The 9,074-nt window shown below is 48.9% G+C and overlaps 1 long non-coding RNA gene across 1 annotated transcript; it reads right to left on the reverse strand.

Annotated features, from left to right (window-relative positions):
* Positions 1-2,037: 2,037 nt before the first annotated feature.
* On the reverse strand, positions 2,038-6,005 carry LOC131395100 (uncharacterized). Its single transcript, XR_009216268.1, has 3 exons — positions 5,874-6,005; positions 3,592-3,756; positions 2,038-2,258 (listed from the first exon to the last, which is right to left on the reverse strand). It is a non-coding gene; the product is annotated as an uncharacterized LOC131395100 (long non-coding RNA).
* Between the last annotated feature and the right edge of the window lie 3,069 nt (positions 6,006-9,074).

Here is a 9,074-nt window from a genome sequence, read left to right on the forward strand (position 1 = left end):
TCATAGTCGCCCTCCTTCTTCCGCCGGCAGACAAGTGACTTGTGAGGTGACGAGGGCGCATCAGAATGGTCCAGTCAGCTGCCCAGTATGGGAGACTCCAGGGGAAGGAGATGCCAAAGCCACAGAGACCCGATGCCTCCTGTGTCTCTCTCTTCCTTTTGTCCACTTCATATTCACCCTCAGTCCTTCTTTTCCTTCCCTTTTCCCTCTTTCGGCTCTCTCTCCCTCTCTTTCCCCTGCATGTTCTAGCTTAATTGAGGTATTAACGACATACAGCAAACTGTATACATTTAAAGTGAATAATTTGATACATTTTGATTATAACTTATTGAACCATCACCACAATCAAGAAAAGGAATGCCCATCCTCCCCAAATTTCCTCATGCTCATTTTAATTTCTCCTTCCCTGCCGTTTGCAAACACATTCTCATTCCCAAGCAACCAGTGTTCCGGTATATGTCCCTATAGATTTTCCTGTATTTTCCACGAATTTTTATAAATGGGATCATATACTACTCATTTTTTACTGTCTTCTTTCACTCAGCATAATTATTTTGAGATTTATGCTTGTCATTGCATGTACTATGAAGTCATTCCTATCCCCAACCCTTCCCTGGCAGCACTGTGCACATGCCCAAGTGCTTCCCAGGTTGGCGTGAGAGCCAACAGTACTGCTGCATCCCCAAAAGTAGGAATGCGCCTTGGTGCAACTCTGGGAGGGGTTGGCAGCAGCCCTGGGTCTGCACTTGAATGTTTTCCTGGATGGTTGGAGAGCCCACCGTGCCACGGCAGTCCCAGTGATTGGCCAATGCTCAGACCCTTGAAGAAGCCCCACCCGCCAAGCAGAGAGGCTGGCATGAGCATGAGAAAAGGCAGCAGCAGATATACGGGCACAGGCGAATGCTTTCCCAGATGCACAACACCCATAGCAGTGCTGCGCTCTCACAACTGGGTACTTGCCTCCGTGTGGCGGGAGCTCTGATCCCAGTGTGAATGCTTTCCCAGCTGGCTGGAACACCCACTGTACCCACACAACTTCCAGCATATGGGGGGGATCAGAAACACAGCTCATGCTTCCCCCACAGCAGTAGCAGGTGGAATCTGCGACCTGATACTACCACAAATACGCAGGCAAAAGATTAGTTCATCAAACACCATAAGAAACTACAGTAACAATTCAGAGCAGAAGGAAATGACAAATCTCCAGAAACCAACTTGAAGTCACAGAAATTTACAATCTAAATGACAGAGAATTCAAAATAACTGTCATAAAGAAACTCACCAAGTTACAAGAATGTTCAGACAGTTCGATGAACTCAGGAATAAAATTAATGAGGAAAAGGAATACTTCATCAAAGAGACTGAAACTATTAAAAAAAAAACAAGCAGAAATTCTGGATAGAAAGAACATAATTAATGAGATAAAAAAGAATCTAGAATCCTTAAAAAATAGAGCTGATATCATGGTTGAAAGAATAAGTGATTTAGAGGCTAGAAATATAGAAATGCTTCCAGTGGACGAGGAGAAAGGACTCAGATTTTTAGAAAATGAAGGAATTCTTGGAGAAATATATGACTCAATTCTAAAAGGAACATAAGAATTATACGGCTGGGTAGACGTATGTAGTTATTAACGACGCATCCAAGCTAATTTTCACTAGCACTCGATGAGAATTTCAGTGACTTGACATCTTCAACAACACTTGCTATAGTCAGTCTTTTTAATTTTAGCCATTCTCAAGTGTGGTAGAATCTCATGATGACTGTCACTTACATTTCCTCAATGACTCATGTTGTGAAGGAGAAGGCAAGCCACGCACAGACTGGGAGAAAACATCTGCAAAACATATCCCTAGAAAAGGACGTGTATTTATAATATATAAAGAGCTCTTACAACCCAATAGTGAGAAGACAAGCAACACGTCATGGCTTACCAGGAGACAGCAGATCAGGCCTGTGATGAGCATCAGGAATCCCGCCAAGCAGATGAGGATGAGGGCCCAGACGGGGTGGTCTGGGGAGACACGTGCTGGGGTGAGCCACCTCCTGTCATTGCCCCAGGGCTCCTGCTGACCCCACTGTGCCTCAACCATCCTTGACAAGGGTTGGCCATCTTTCCTCATCATCCAAGACCCTGTGCACGTGGTTCTCTTCGATGAGGCACAGCATCAAGATACTCGCCCCCTACCGTGGGCTGGGGCTTCCTGCAGGTTTACCAGGCTTCTCAGTCAAGGTGTCATCTCTGTTGGGAGAATATTCTGGAAGTGAATGAAATGGAGAATGCATGTGAGTGTGTTTCACTCTTTTTAATAAAACTTTTTAGACACAGAAAAATAAAGGGAACAGTCGCATAAACATCCATCATCTAGATTTCACAATGTATATTCCATCCAATTAAAACAATATTTCATCAATGTATAAATTATTAACACTTGCCACCCTTGATTCATCCCATGTTTTCAATGAAATATTAAAGTCAAGTAGACATCATGATGTTTCACCCCATTTTACTTTCCATCTCTAAAAAGTGAGCACACTTTGCTACAAAATCCAAGGCCATTATCACAGAACAAAAGTGTAATAAATTAAACCAAATTAAACCTCTGTGCCCAGAGGACTGAATTTGGGGCGGACTATCTTATGATGGCCGGAGGGAGAATGGGTCATCACAGTTGGCAAGCCTATGGGATCTCTCTAAATTCGTAAATTCCCACTCAAAATTGTTCTTCCGTGCCTAGAAACACATCATTCCCTTCTCCTTTATCTATTTGCTTAATATTCATTTTCTAGGATTAACCTACAATGTAATTTCCTGCAGGAAGTCTTTTCTGATTTCCGCCTGCAAGTATGAGTTTGTTCAGATCAAATAATTGATAAGTTTCAATTCTCTATTCTTGTTTTTGCCAGCTACAACATAAACTCCAGGAGGGAGTGGGCATGGGGGGAGGGGTGCAGGTCCCCCTACTTGTGCCTCTACCCAGACAACCTCTTAGAGGTGTGCTGTCTGATATGGAGCAGCAACAAGTCTCTTTTTGAATTAAAATTAATTTTAGTTAAATAAAATAAAAATTCTAACCTCAGTAACATTAAAAATCAGTAACAATAAAGACCAGTCACAATACCATCTTTCGAGCACTCAACAGCCACATGCAGCTATGCACTGGACAGCACAGATATAGAACATTCCACCACTGCAGAAAGTTCTAGTGCATTGGTGCTCATCTAGAGCAGGACTTGGCAAACTATAGCCTGTGGATCAGAAACCACATCCACTCCCAAACCTGTAAGTCTGCTTCACACACAGCTGGAGGCCCTCACTGACCATCTGGCCCAGTGGCTCTCAGTGCAGAGATAAGGAAACAAAAGTCCAGAGAGGGGAGGTGACTAGCTTGAGGTCACTGAGCTGTCTAGGAGAAGGTGAGGGCCTCCCATACTACACTGGTGTCCTTTTCTCTCTCTCAATGGTGGCTAAAGACTGGGGGACTATGCCACCTCCCGCCAGCCTGAGAAAGTTCAATGTTCTCTCAGCCGCAGGCCTCCAGAGTCCCTAGAAAGGCCTCACTTTCTTCCCCAACGACCAGGGAGCCTTACCATCCCCAAGGGCATTCTTTCCGTCCAGGTTAAAGTTCTGCAGCTGGGTACCATTCTGGTCAGCCGCAGGAATTCCTCATAGATGGCAACTCTGTCCAGTCTCTGTGCGAAGGCGGCTGGGTACACAGTGAGTCCACTGCAGTGTGGTTACCATGGGGGACCAACCTGGAAGGACACAAGGGATGAACAAGGGTGTCAGGAATTCTACCCTGATTCTAGATTCCCTGCTTCTGGGTCCTGTCCAAGAGAACTTTGTGCAATAATGTCAACATTTGCCTGCACTACCAAATAAGTCATTATTAGCCCCATGTTGTTATCAAGCACTTAAAATGTGGCTAGTGTGTGTGAGTGAGGAACTGAATTTCTCATGTAATTTCATTTCAAGTAATTAATTTATAAATAAATAACCACAGGGAGAACATTTTTGAAACTTTGGAGTAAGGACGTCTGCAAATGCATAAAAACAATGAGAACACTGGTAAAAATGGTCAAAATCAACTTTTCAGAAGTCTAGAAATGAATCAAAGGCTTGTAAGAATCTGAGGAGGGTTTAGTGAAGAAACATGGTGGAATCTTGATAACGGGAGCAAACTTTGTGGCATTATAACTTGCACTATTCCCACCCTGCTCTCACAATAGCCTCCATAACTTTGAAAGCCGTCAGTCTCAGCACCATGGTAGCTGAGACACCCAGCAGCACAGCAGCCATAACGGGTTTGGAGCTCTGAAAAGACCCCTCCCCACCCAACTGCAACTAGCTGACCTGCCTGGCAGCTCCCCGAAAACGCCCCATGTTCAGGGCTTGTTGTTACTAGACTCAGAGCTTGCCCAGGGAGGAAAGTCTGTCCCCAGGGCACTTGCTAAAAACAATCAGGGCTAATTGTTTTATATTGCAGTTGCCTGAGGGAGTGATACCAGCTGAGGCAGGCAAGAGGTGAGCCAAAAACTTAGAAGAAAAATTAGGGGAATGAGATGTCCACAGGGGGCTTTGAAAAGCTCCAGGGTATTTGCGGGCATCTAGAAGGCCACAAGGGCTCAGGAATGTGGCACACCCAGGAAAGACTTGAGAACATCTTAATCTCTCACCTCTAGTTGAAGGGTTGGCTTAATATCTGAAAACTTGATTATGTAATACACCATATTAATAGAATAAGGGCCAATACCACGCAATCTCGACCACATATACAGAAAAGAATTTCACAAAATACAACGCCCTTCATGTCTAAAAAAGAAAACACTCAACAAATTAGGAAAAGAAAAAAACTTTCTCAACCTATAAACAGCATCGATGAAAAACCCACGGCTAACACCATATTCAATGGTGAAAGACTGAAAATTTTCCCCTAAGACCAGGGACAAGACATTGATGTCTTCCCTTATCTCTTATGTTAATCACAGGTACCAGAGGTTCTAATGAGGGCAATTAGGCAAGAAAAAGGAATAAAAGAAACCCAGATTGGAAGGGAAGAGGTAAAACTATTTGTTTTGCAGATGAGAAGATATTGTATCTAGAAAAACCTAAAAAATACACCCCCCCCACACACAATATGTGCATCGTATCCCAATAGGTGTATAAAAAATTTAAATTGCCCCATCTGGTTAGTGGCTCCAATATTGGAGAGCACAGTTAGACTGCTAATATTTGTTGAACGTTTCCAGAAGGGGAGGAGGAGGAGGATGCTGGAGGTTGGTGGCCCCAAATGTTAATGCTTTTCTCAACCCCCGAAAACCTATGGAAGGAGATGGTAGGATTAGCTGACAGGGATGTGGGGCAGAATGGGCACCATGTCAGTGACTTCCAGATCAAGGATGTGTCACGGGAGCTCAGAGCCATCAGCCACAAGCTCAGCCAATGCTTCCAATCTCCTCAACCCACATCAAGTCGGTGACCAGGCAGGAGTGGAATATGTCTCACAGCTGGCTGCCTCTGTAGAGCTTGGTGACCTGGAACAAACGCAAGGGAGAGTGGGTGAGATGGAGGTCTCCTGGAGACGCAGGGGGCCACTGGAGCCAGTGAAAGATCACAGACCTTGGGGCAAGGGAGACATGACTTCAAATCTTGGCTCTGCCCCTAACTCACTGTGTGAGAAATCTCCGTTCTGAGCTTCAGTTTACCCATGTGAGAAATGGGGAAGGCAGCTAGGACATCACCTCCAGACACTGAGAGAACCCAGGCACGCAGGGAAAGTGAAGGGTTGAAACAATCACGTAACAGATGTAAGTCAGACGGAGGAATGACGGTGCCCTGAGGGCAAGGAGCGATGCGAGAGGGGAGACCCCACCTGGTCCTGGGTGTCCCTCAGCAGGGCGGTGTACTCCGAGGATGTGGGCTCCGGGTTGCTGAGGTTCCAGCTGATGATGTGGAAATGTAGCTGGTGCTCTCTCTGGATGGATAAACTCTGGACTGCAGAGCCTGGAGCCACCGAGAGGAAGAGCAGACACGTGGAGACTCTCCGTTCCCAGCACAGAGGCATGGTGGCCCACGGGGTCAGGATGGTAGGTGCAGACGGCGTCCACACTGCTGGCTCCCCCATCCTTCTCAGGCCTGGGGAGAGAGGGATGTGGGGACTCTAGAGAGAGGTCCTGAAACCTCTGGGGTGGGGGCCAGAACAGGAAGGAGGAAATGGGAGGACGGGGGGAGACAGAGAGGGGTGGTGACAAAAGTGGTCATTAGGGGCAAATGCTCAGGGGAGGGTCTCGCCTGAGGGAGACCAGTCTGCAACTCAAGGAGAAGAGGCCCAGGCTGCTCTTCTTGAACAAGGACCCAGCTGGGGAGGAAGGAGGAGGAGGAGGAGCAGGAGGGACAGGGGTTGGGGGAGGGGCTGGGTGGGATTTAACCCACCAGGAGCTGCTGGGACCAGGGTCTCCCCAGGCTCTGCAGGACCCTCTCAGTGGAGTTGAACGTGGCTGAGCCATTGCTCCTGTCTGATGAATACTGGAGGGTGGAGATGGGGAAGGTGACTGTGAGGGTCTTCAGGTTGTGCCCCAAAGCTGCAAGACGAGAGGGAGAGCGATGGCCATCACTGAGAGCTGGCCTGAGACCACACCAGAGTCCTGCACTCATTATCATCTGTCGTCTTCTCGCCCAGTGGCACCACCACCCACCCGTGTGGTCACCCAAGTCAGAACCAGCACATCTGCTCAGCTCCTCCTCCCTCCCAGTAACACCAATTCCAGTTGCGCACTGGTCCTCACATACACTCCCTCTCTCCATCCCTGTCCCAGCTCAGGTCTTAACTTCCTTCACCCAGACCAACACCCCACCAGGCTCACTGGATGCTCTGTCTAAAGGATGTTCTACATGGACCACTAGAAGAATCTTTCTGAAATGAATACCTCACTAGGGCCACCACTGCTCTAGTACCACCCATGGCTCCCTATGGCCTTCAGTGTTTAGTTCAACCTTCTTGACCTGGCACTCAAGGCTCTACTCAATCTGGCTCCTGCTGACCTTTCAGTCTCATTTTATCCATCTACTGCGGGTTAAACATTATGCTTCACGCACCCAAATTCATTTCAATTCTCCCCATAGGGCATGTTGTTTCTGGCCGGAGCCTTTGATCATGGAATCCTCTCTGCCAGGAAAACCCTTCATCCTCTAGTTGCCAGGGTCCCTCCTACTTATTCCTAAAGACTCCATTTTGGTGAAACTTTCTCTAGCAAGCTCTTCCCCTCCAAATTACGCCAGGCCCTCTCCCCGAAACATCCCACATTGTACTATAATGGTGTGTTAATTTCACAAGATTAGGGGCTCTCTGAGGGCTGGCCTTAGACTGAATCGTCAGTATAATCTTTGTGATCAGCATGATTGCCCTAAAACCAAAATTTCACACCCTGGCTTCCCAGCTCCTGGATCACAACTGGCTGGTGGAGGAGTGGGGCCGGAGAGCTTCTCTTAGGAAGGAAAAGGGGCCCACAGATACCTGTGGTGGCTTCTGGTGGCACAGGTGATGATGAAGTATGCAGGGACGTGGTGGCCGGCTCGGGAGCTGTGGCGAGGGCTGTCATCAGGGAGGGCCAGAGTGGGAGGAGCCCCCAGGCTCACCCGGGCTCCAGCAGTGGCTTTCCCAGGACCACCATTCACAGGTGAAGCATAAATGAGAGTGAGGGGACGGGTGACTGTGTGAGTAGAGGGATGAGCAAGCCTGTGGATGAGAGGAGCCCAAGAGAGAGAGATATGTGAACAAGAGAGAGTGAACTCGGAGGAGAGACAGATGGACGGGCAGAAAACTGGACAGACGGATGGGATACCTGGAAAAGGAGGACCAAGGGCGGGGCTTCAGGAGAATTAAAGTGAAAACCACGTGGGGTCAGAGTGTGGTGGAGAACATGTCTGTGTCTAAGGCTTTCTCACCCTGGGCTGGGACTCTCCACCAGAACCCGGGAGGGAGAGAAGGGATGAATTAGGGCCCTTCCAGGTGCTTCCCTCACCAAGGACAGCGGGTGAAGGAGAACAAGTGCTCCCCAACCCCAAATGTGGACGGGACCCAAGAGATCAGGGCCAGGAATACTCACTGGTGGTAGTCGGGGCTGCGGCTCCATAGGTGTAATCTGTGGAGAGAAGGCGAGAGGAGCTGAGCAAGGGTTGGGGTGAACATAAAGGATTAAGGGAGAGGGAGGATGTAGGGAGCTTTGTGGGGAAAGCAGAGGGGAAAGCAGAGGGGAAGAGGGGAGTGGTGTTCAGGGGGGAGGCAATGAGATGGAAGGTGGCTGGACCCAGTGATTACACAGTGATGAGAAGACTGAACCCACACCAGGAGGATAGAGAGATGGATCATAGCTCACTTTAGAGCAACGGAGGGAACACAGAACTCTGACTGGGAGAGAGAGTGTGGCTGTAGCACAGCCCCTCACCACTGACGTAGAGGCTGTCCCCGTCCAGGGTGAGGGAGCCCAGGTGGGTGACGCCCTGGGTCTCATGGTGTGGCTCCCAGTAGAGTCACTCTCTGGCCAGCCCGGGACCTGCGGGGGTCAGAGTGGAAGGTGTAGATGATGTCCACCCCAGTGGCTACCCCACCCTTCTCAAGCCTGGGGGAGGGAGAACCTGGGGACATGGAATACTGAGCAGGGGTCCTTCTGGGTGTGGAAAGCGAGAGAGGGGAAGGGAGGAGGCTGACGGAGAGGCTGAAGGGGCTGCTCTGATGTCTGGAGAGGCCCTCCTCGGTGTCTCCCATGTGAGACAACCCCCTCACAAGTAAGGCCTGACTTCCTTTAGGATGTGGAGGGGGGCCTGTGAGTGACAAAGAGGGGTGAACACACAGACCTGGGTGAGGGGGCGCCTGCAGGTCTGCACGGACAGCAGCGAGGAGAACAGTCACTGCCCTGTGCCATCTGACACATGCAGGCAAGAAAGTACCGTTACGTTCTCTCAGTTCCACACTCCAAGGTCTTTTCTTTCTACTTCTTTCCTGCTCCACAGCCATCACCCAGGCCTAGGGAACAGTCACCTTATTCCTCATCTTATTCCCAGCACCTCCCATCTC

Source organism: Diceros bicornis, chromosome 31, assembly GCF_020826845.1.
Source record: "Diceros bicornis minor isolate mBicDic1 chromosome 31, mDicBic1.mat.cur, whole genome shotgun sequence".
Classification (NCBI taxonomy): Eukaryota; Metazoa; Chordata; class Mammalia; order Perissodactyla; family Rhinocerotidae; genus Diceros; species Diceros bicornis.